This window comes from Cyanistes caeruleus, chromosome 1, assembly GCF_971803275.1.
Source record: "Cyanistes caeruleus chromosome 1, bCyaCae1.hap1.1, whole genome shotgun sequence".
NCBI classification, from domain to species: Eukaryota; Metazoa; Chordata; class Aves; order Passeriformes; family Paridae; genus Cyanistes; species Cyanistes caeruleus.
Genome location: NC_141701.1, coordinates 136633089 through 136642730, shown reverse-complemented (window position 1 = coordinate 136642730; position 9642 = coordinate 136633089). Strand labels below are relative to the sequence as shown.

The 9642-nt window shown below is 42.1% G+C and overlaps 1 long non-coding RNA gene across 1 annotated transcript; it reads left to right on the top strand.

Annotated features, from left to right (window-relative positions):
- Positions 1–4281: 4281 nt before the first annotated feature.
- Positions 4282–6693, top strand: LOC147655937 (uncharacterized). The gene is made up of 3 exons (XR_015279007.1): positions 4282–4365; positions 5547–5650; positions 6499–6693. It is a non-coding gene; the product is annotated as an uncharacterized LOC147655937 (long non-coding RNA).
- The last annotated feature ends 2949 nt before the right edge of the window (positions 6694–9642 follow it).

Here is a 9642-nt window from a genome sequence, read left to right as displayed (position 1 = left end):
CCTTAAACAAATCTCTCCAGCTTCCTACACTCTGTCCAGAGCTAACTGCTTTCCCTAAGAGGTTTCATAGTTGTAATTCTTTGTCAGGTTCCAATATTGGTTTTACTTCCCTGGTTTTGACATTTTCAACCCAAGCATTTCAGTATTCACTTTTCATCTGGCTGCTGCGGTCATGACTGTTACCACAAACTTGACGCAGCAGATAAAGCGTTGCCAAGGCTTCAGCAACAAATAAACATGGCAATTAAAAACAGCAAATGAGCCCTATGGAAAGAAAAAAGGGAAAAAGAGAAACCAAGCAGGCTGCTGGCCCCTGGAGCTGGCATCTCATCATCCTCCTGTCCAGCTGACAGGCTCCCAGCCCGGTGCTGGTGCAAGGGAGAGGTGCAGAAGCGTCAGGCCATGGCCGGAGCCACAGGGGGAATGTGGCAGGGACAGCTCACCCAGCATGGCCTGGCCGGGAAGGGAAATGAACTTGCATGCTGAAATATCTTTCATGTGGTATCTGTCTCCTGCAGCGCACTGATCAGCTCCCAGGGAGAAAGGAGGAACACCTGAGGAGAGCTGGGGAACAGGGTGAGATTGAGGGTACTCACGGGGCTAGAATTGAAGCCTTTGAGGTTTCAAAGCCTTTAAGGCACTGCAGCACTGCAGGGACCTCCTGTGGTCAGTGGAAACAGGGCACTGCACCCAGCCCTGGGGATGGGGCACGATGGCCAGAGGGCTTCCTGCTGCACCTGGTCCTGTCCAGCTGCACAGCGCAGGGGTGTCAGCCTTGGGAAATTCTCAGACACGAGGCTGAGAAATTACTCTGGGACTGGGAGGTCCCCACTGAAAAGAATGGAGAAGCTTGATGCAAGCAAAACCCACTTCCTTGTCCCACCCTTCCTCAGAAATGCCCCAAATGCAAAGATACAGCTCACAGCTCATTGCACTAACAGAGAAGTGATACTCCCACTGCTTTCAGCTTTGCTGCATGTTACGTGAACACTGAAAAAACTGCAGGGGAAAGTAAAATTTTCAAGAGACAAATGTAGGTGATGCTACAATTAGTGACAGTAGTCAAAATTTTAATGTTTCTTCTTTGTACCATAAAAGCAATTTTATTAATTTTATTTTAATTCTTGGAGCCTATAGCGTTTCATCTGGGATAAATTTCTTCACAGTAGCTGGTATGAAGTTGTGTTTTGGATTTGTGCTGGAAACTGTTGATAAGTGAGGGATGTTTTAGCTGTGGCTGAGCAGTGCTTACAGTGTCAAGGCCTTTTCTGCTCATCACCCCATCAGGGAGGAGGCTGGGGGTGCACAAGGAGTTAAGAGGGGACACAGCCAGGACAGCCAACCAGAGCCAGCCCATGGGATATCCCAAATCATACAGTGTCATGCTCAGGACACAAAACTGGGGGAAGAAGAAGGAAAGAAGGAAAGGGTGATGGTTTCTGTCTTCCCAAGTCACCATTACACATGTGATAGAGCCCTGCTGTCCTGGCTGAACACCTGCCTGCAACGGGAAGTAGTGAATTCATTGCTGATTTTTCTTTGCTTGTACATGCAGCTTTTGCCTTTACCTGTTAAACTGTCTTTATCTCAACCCACAAGTTTGGTGACTTTTACCCTTCCAATTCACCTCCTCATCTCCTGGGGAGTGAGTGAGTGGCTGTGTGTGGCTGAGTTGCCAGCTGGGATTAAGCCATGACAGATGTTCTGCACCTGACCTTTCTCTTTATTTGACAAATATAGTAATGGATTTAAGTTCAGAAAAATGTCAGGTCAGCTTATGTATTTTTGCCCCTGTGTCCTCTGAGTAGTCCAGACCTGGCAATGGAAGAGCCTTTGACAATTCCAGGTTCAGAACTTCTCAGCAGCAGAAATAACCAGACAGTTCATGGATTTCTTGTGATCAAATGGGTACTGTGGAATGGGCACTGGGACACTCAGAGAAATGATTCAGGTAAATTTCAAATGATGCACAAAGGGGCTGACAGTCTGTCATACATCCCAGATCAATTGTGTTTGTGATATCCAGTGTTAGTGTGCCAGTGTCTACCTATCACTTGGCCTCTCTTTGAGGATATGTTTCTATAAACACTTGGGGTTTTATCCTATTTCTGTGCTATTGCTTGCCTAAAAACAACGCAGCATCAAGTTTTTTGTGCATTGCTCAGTGGCCTCTGAAGAAGAAGCAGCAATCCCACGCAGTGTTAAATCCACTTCTGTTGGTTTAAATTCAGTATTATTTTTTCCTTGGTTTCTAGTAGGGTATTCAAGCTGTGAAGCACAACTTGGACGTCTAAAAGATAAGGACAAACATTTCTCTTTTTGCATGCTTGTTCTGGTTTCAGCTGAGATATTTATGAGTTAATTTTCTTCTTACTAGCTAGTACAATGCTGTGTTTTGGATGTAGTATAAGAATAAAGTTAGTAACAAACTGATGGTTTCTTTGTTCCTTCTAGTTCTTACTCTAAATCAAGGACTTTTCCATTTTCCATGCTCTGCCAGCGAGCAGGTGCTCAAGAAGCTGGGAGGGAGCATGGCCAGAAGAGCTGATCTGAAATAATCAAAGGGTTGTTCCATATCCTAGATCATCATGCTCCATATATAAACCGGGGGGATTGGACTGGAGCTGCCAATTGCTTGGAGCTGGGATGGGTCAGTGGGTGGTGAGGAATTGTATTAAGTATGACTTGTTTTTCTTGGGTTTTATTCCTTTCTCTCTCTCCCTTTTCATTACTATTACAATTATATTAATATTACTATTAATTATATTTTATTTATATTATATTTATGTATTTATTATATTTCATTATTGTTACAATTACTATTACTATTAATATATTTTATTTCAATCACTAAAATGTTCTTATCTCTACTCACGAGTTTTACTTTTTTCTGCCTCTTATCCCACCAGGGGAAGGAGGGGGGTAATTTAGCAAGTGGCTACCTTGTAGTTTGTGGCCAGCTGGACTTAAGCCATGACAGTGCTAAAACCGAATGTTTCTGAAAAGCACCAGCAAACCCAGCATTTCTCTGGACAGGTAACTTGGCAAGTCCAGAGACAGCAATTGATTTCTCACTTTCAGCTGCTCAGCTGTGGTTTATATTTTGAGAAAAGAGAAATAATTCCAGGCTTCCCCTACTGGGAGGAACAGTCTGTATTTCCATAAGCCGTTTGAGGCTTTGTTTCCCCTAAACCTATCCCACCTCAGCCCCATATTTTCCCAAACCCACCAGCTTCTTCTTGCTTGCATAAAGATGCTGAAATCAGGCAGTTTCACTTCTTCATAACCCTGTTGTGCATGCATTCAAGGACCACAGATATTGAATAATCTCTTCCCTGATGTGATGTAAACATCCTTTGAAGAAGATTTAATTAACCCCAGTTGATTTTTAACCAAGTCAGTCTTCAGAGTAAGCACTTTTGAAGATTGCTCAATAGATCAATTTTCAACTTGGTAAATGGACTAAATGGAGTCTTGAAACTGAGCAGGGTTTGCAGCCAGAGTATGGGCTGTTCTCATTTACCACACTAGTATTTATAGCATATAATCTATGAAATGCAGACATAATGTTCATTCATAAATGAACAACAAAAACTATCAAAGCTCTTCCTACCATGTTAAATCTAGTGTTCAATAACTCTAATGTTTCCATGTATTTTAGTTCCTTCTCTATACCTGTGGGGATACATGTCTCAAGTTGTAACAAACATCACTATCTCACCTTGAAACTACTGCCTTTATGACCCCCAAAGTACTTGAATCTGTATCTTCTGTCCCCATGTCACAAATTTCAAATGTCTTTCTGCTAACTGAGAAGAATATATGACTTCTACAGTATCTTCCTCCCTCCCAACAGAGAACACTGGGAATTGTTGCTTACTTATTTCTGGTCTAAACACCAGCTAACAAAGATCTCATCATTACCTCAGAAATTCCCTTCTGAAAAATATAACCTGGTATTTGAAGATCTGGGCTATTTTAGTCACCATTGTGCTGCTGCAAAAAGATACCTTCTTGCTAATCACAGACCATCTCGTGTGTTTTTATACCTTAGGAGCTGTCCCTAGGAGTTTACACTCACACTGTTAGCTGTAAGTAAAAATCTTGTTGCTTCAGCAGGTCTAACCAGTTTCGTAAAGGGCTTATATTTTCTGTAATGCTACTTCAGGCAGCAAACTTTAAACAGATTTTTGTTTAAATAACATTTAATGCAATTCATGTCGTTATTCATTGAAATTATTTGGAACAAGAATTTTTAACAAAATTATATTTCACTTACAGATAAATCCTATCTTGAAAACTCTTTTGTCAAACAGATCTCCCTGAAAGCAATGCTAACACAGCAACTGTGGTGCTGCTTAGAAGGTGGGTTCTTGATCTGAAAAAATACTGCAGCATGAGCAAGTAAGTTACGTGTGGATTTAAGCTGTTTCCAAAGAAGCAGGTACATTCTGCTGAGTTTGCTCAATGCCATCCTGGCCACAAACTGGATTCCATGTTGTCCCATAGCCACATCTAGCCCCAGCAGCCAGCACAGGAGGTGAAGCCACAGGTAACATTGCCCTGTGCCCATCTGCCCTGGTAACAAAGGGGTTTATCAAATAACATCTGAGAGGGGAAGAACTGTTAATCCAGAAATCACAATAAAATAGATGAGGTATTAACAGGCAAACTGTTCAGGTAATTAAATGTGACATAAAATCCAGTCATCACCACTGTTTCCCATGGCTTTCCTAGAAGAAAAGCAAAGATTTACAAGACAAAACAAGGGTTAAATTCCTGGAAGCCTAAGGAATGACTGTCTGTATGCTCACTGGGGCAGGCTTCCACAGTGAAACTGTGAAACTCATGAAAAACAATGTTATTTACTTCATGGAGAGCAGTATTAGAGTTTCCATGCTAAAAATCTGATTTGAAGTTTCAGATTGCAGTAACATACCTACTCGACAGGAAGACAGATCACACCATGCACATTTTCTGCTGTGTACACTATGTTTTGATAGTAAATCTTTCCAATACTATTTCCATCTATTAGTTTTGTCTGTTGCCAGAAATTATCAGTTCCATCACCAAGTGGCTTTATTACTTAAAAAGCAGAATAACCAACTTTTTTCTCTGCAGTTCACCTAGTAAAGGTATGTTATGTCAATATGAAACACTGCGCTCTCTGAATTTCTTAACAGTTTGGCAATAAATGGTATCATGACAAAAAAATGCATTTCTGCACAGAAGCCTGTTCTTCCTGTTCTGAGTCTTGAAAAGAAACCCACCATCTGAATGAAATCTTCCTTTACCCTCACATGGAAGATGTGAGTGTGTCTTTCTGAGCCAGTACTGTGGCTCAAGCAGTTCCATCAGCTGTTATCCGTGTCACAAGCATGGACAAGGCTACTCCTCTGCTGGGAGCTGATACATCCAGACTGGAGTAACACCATAATGAATTTTGTCTGACATTTTCTATATTCAGCCTCTTGTCCAGTTGCACAGACTTCTGCCAAGCATAGGCAGGCCAGAAGGCTACAGATTTTCCATCCATACTTTTGCAGGTTGAATTTCTGTGAATATCCAACAAAATCATTTTGGCTGTCTCCAAGAGAGCACTATGTGAGCCAGCTGTCCTGGATTCCTCCTGCTGCCAGCAGTTAAGCAGGTATTTTGGAGAGGGGAGTCATTAGGCCTCATTCAAATCTATTGAATGGTTTTATCTTGGAAAAGATTTCTATTTTCATTGTGTCTGTGTGCATGGAGTGTCTGTGACTAACTTTGCATTGAAGATGTAACTCTGCTAAAACCATCTGTGAAAATATTAGGAGAATGGGTCAGCTTCTTTCTTGCAGGGTCACATGCTGCTGTCCAACTAGTCAAAACTAACACTGCAGCTGAAACAAGCAGCCTGTCTGCTCTGTGAGGTGTGTCAGCTATTCTCAAAGCACTGTTCCCACCCTCGACTAATCTAGAATGATTTGGTCTGATCTGGAGAGACTAACTGAAGAGGGTCTTTGCATGAAGCAGTAGATAAGACTGTCATCTCCTAATGAATTTGAGGTAGCATATAAAGTCATAGGTAATGATAGCATGCATGGAAATGATATTTTGTGTTTTATTGATGTGTGGGATTTAAGTTTACAATAGAAAATGCTTTATTAAAAGTACAAAAATTATGTCTTAGATGTCAAATTGAATATGATGGTCTGCTTTTAAACAAAAATACTTTTTAAAATACTCTTGGATTTGTGGAATTGCCTTACTAATACATAAATATCATTAAATTTGTCTCTCTGGGCACTTCTTTCAAAAGTGGGGGGTTGATCTTCCCTTAGAGCATGAAGGGTGGTCAAAAGGGACATAAAGGGGGAAGAGGGAGATCAGTCACAGGCTTCTGAATTGATTTGTTGTTTTTTTTTCCCACAAGGCTCTGTTTGATGTGGTAGTGTCACACATTACTCAAGTTTTGAACTCATGGAGATGATCAAATCCATCTGCCAATGGATTTCACAGAATCACAGCATCTTGGGACAGATCTCCAGAAGCCATCTGAACTAACTCCCTGCTCAAGCCAGAACACATAGAACCTGTTGCCAGGACCATGTCTAAAGGGCTTTTGAATACCTTCAAGGATGGAGACTCCATAACTTCCCCAGGCAACCTGTGCTAGTGCTTGGTCTTCCTCCCAATAAAAAATAATTTTCTGGTGTTCAGAGGGAACCTCTTATGTTTCAGAGTGCGCCTGTTTCCCCTGGCTTTGTCACTGGACACCAATGAAGCCTGTCACTTTGCACTCCCCACATGTATTTATATACAATAGTAGGATCCCCCTGAGCCTTCTCTCCTGAATATTCCCAGCTGCCTCAGCTTTTCTTATATGTGAGGTGCTCCAGTCACTCATCCAAACAGCCTAGTGTGTCTGAGTAATTTTGCTGTAGCTTTCCAAGGATCCTGCAAAATATATGTCTTGTTTTGTTATTAATGTCACCATTTCTTATAACTGGCTCTGAGCTCACAGGTACAAACACTAAGTGGCAGAGTCAGGATTACATTCCACCAGCACCATAGGAGCAGCATGTTGAGTAATACATGTCTTAGTCTGTTGACTACATTAAGTAAAACATTTACATGGGTCCGTCTAGGATACAGCATTTTTACTTTACAGTGATAGTCAGTGTTTGATGTACTTGTAAGGTATGACTGAAAGAAGCTGTTATCAGTAACATTCCCACTATCAACTGAAAGCCTATTTCTCTGGAGTGTTATCTGAAGAAGAAAACACATGTTGGCTTCATGAGATCCTGAGGCTTGGCTGCTTGGGCCTGGGGCCAAGGCAGTTCAGCTGGGACCATGGGGAAGAGGCTCCCAGAGGCACAGTGCGAGGCCATGGCCACAGCCAGCCCTGGCAGAGCTTTGGCCACTGCTGTGCTGTAGTGCTGCCACAGGCTGGCTGTGGTCCCTGATCCAGGTGCAGAACACACCTCCAGGCCAACATGGATGTTATCAGGTGTTTTATGATCCAGGTGAAACCAGAAACAGACATTGGTTTACTTGCAGGATAATGCATTTATTAATTCAGCCTGCAAGGTCCTGTTATGCAATAGGAGGATGTTTTGATGAAGTGCCTAAGCAAAAAGTCCATCCGTGAGCACATTTTCCAAAGAAACATTAGGGCTCTGTGCCATTAATTCTGTATTTATGCTGCTTCTGTTTAGAACATATTCAACTAATTGCATTTGTGGTTGTACTCAGAGAAGGGGAGCCAGGTGTTTTAGCAGTTTGTCCAAATGCTATATCACTTCAGGCTCTGCCTGGAAAAATTAATAATTTTTCAACTATTGTCCCAGAGTCATATTTATCTGATTACTGAATACACATCCTGTTACTGGGATCCTTCATCTGATAACAGTATTGAGAGTTTGGACACTGAGGGCACAGAATTATTAAAAATACCCCTATGTAGTTAACAATCTGAGATTAACTGCAAACGACAAAGAACATTGTCATTAGAAGCCTTCTGTTAAACACAGATATAGATTTATTTATTTTTTCACAAGTAATTTATCTAAGTACAAATCAGGTTTTGAGAAGAACATAATTCTTTTCAGGAGGAAGTGGCAGTACAGGTCCCTGCAATCATTTTGACAGCAACTGAAGGGGAAAAAACCCTTTTAAACCTATTTAAGCTAAAGTGGGTGAACACCAGATCCCAGAGGGTGATACTCAGTGGCACAGGGTGTAGCTGGAGGCCTGTCACCAGTGGGGTCCCCCAGGGCTCAATACCAGGCCCAGCATTGTTTAACTTACCCAGCAATGGCTTGGATGAAGGGGCAGAGGCCTCCTCAGCAAATTCACTGTCAGCACAGAGCTGGGAGGAGCAGTCGATACCCCAGAGGGCTCTGCAGCCCTTCAGAGGGGCCTGGACAGGTTGGAGAGATGGGCAGAGAGGAACTGTCTGAAATTCAGCAAGGGCAAGTGCAAGGTCCAGCACTTGAGGAGGAATAACCCCCTGCACCAGGACAGGTTGGGGGTAAACCTGCTGCAAAGAAGCTCTGTGGAGAGGGACTTGGGGGTCCTGGAGGACAAGTTGTCCATGAGCCAGCAGTGTGCCCTGGGGTCCAAGAAGGCAAATGGTACCCTGAGCTGTTTTAGGAAAAGCATTGCCAACTGCAAAGGCCTGTTTATCTGTTCCATTTATGATGTTTAGTAGGATAGAACAGGACTCAGGACTTTCTCATTGCTCTTACAACACTGCAGGTTGTTTCTGTTTTTTGCAGTCCATTCTGCTTCTTGTAGATATCTTTGCCTTCTCCTCCAGCTGGTTGCTGTCCTCAGGACATTAAGCATATCTCTGAGTTATTGTGTCATCTGTTTGAACTTTCCAGGCTATTTTTCTGGTCATATGTTTTATGTATTTATCAGACACAAATGAAAGAGTAGTCAGTGCTCTGCCATTGCTGCCTTACCCTGTGTTACAAATTGCTAATTCTAGTTGCCCTGGCTGCAGCTGAAAATCCTTTTGCCAGAGCATTTTTTGAGATTAGGTTTCTCACTGTATTTCTGGAGGCTGGCAATGATCTTGTTTTTGTTCAAATATTCTGACCTTTGGGACATTTATGGCAGATTCACAGAAGCAGTCAAGAGCAAAACACAGAAGAGATGAGATTTCATAGTACTGACAGAACAGTGATTGCTTTGGCAAGAGAAAACCAAAGAGGTGCAGCCAGCCAAAGTTGGTGCTTCAGTCTTTCAGAATCACAGCTGTCTGTATAAAAGCTGAAATCAATAGGTTCAGTCACAACTGTGCAACGTGGAGATCTATGAGAGATTGTCATACACCTAACATCTGTCTGACATACCTTAATCTACTCCTGCTGTGCAAAGCAGCCCTGTTAGATTACTGCTTTGACCTTGACACCAGTACTGCAAGTTTCTTGTGTTTTTGCACAGGGAACAGGACAGAAAACAAGTACAATGAATATGTGTTTCTCTGCTTTGTAATTTGTTTGGCTGTTGATCAGGCTATGCCACACCAGAACCACTCTGGATTTGAAATCTCCTCTGTGCATTTCTGCATATGTGTATGTGTATGTGTATGTGTATGTGTATGTGTATGTGTATGTGTATATGTATATGTATATGTATAAAGTTAACTGT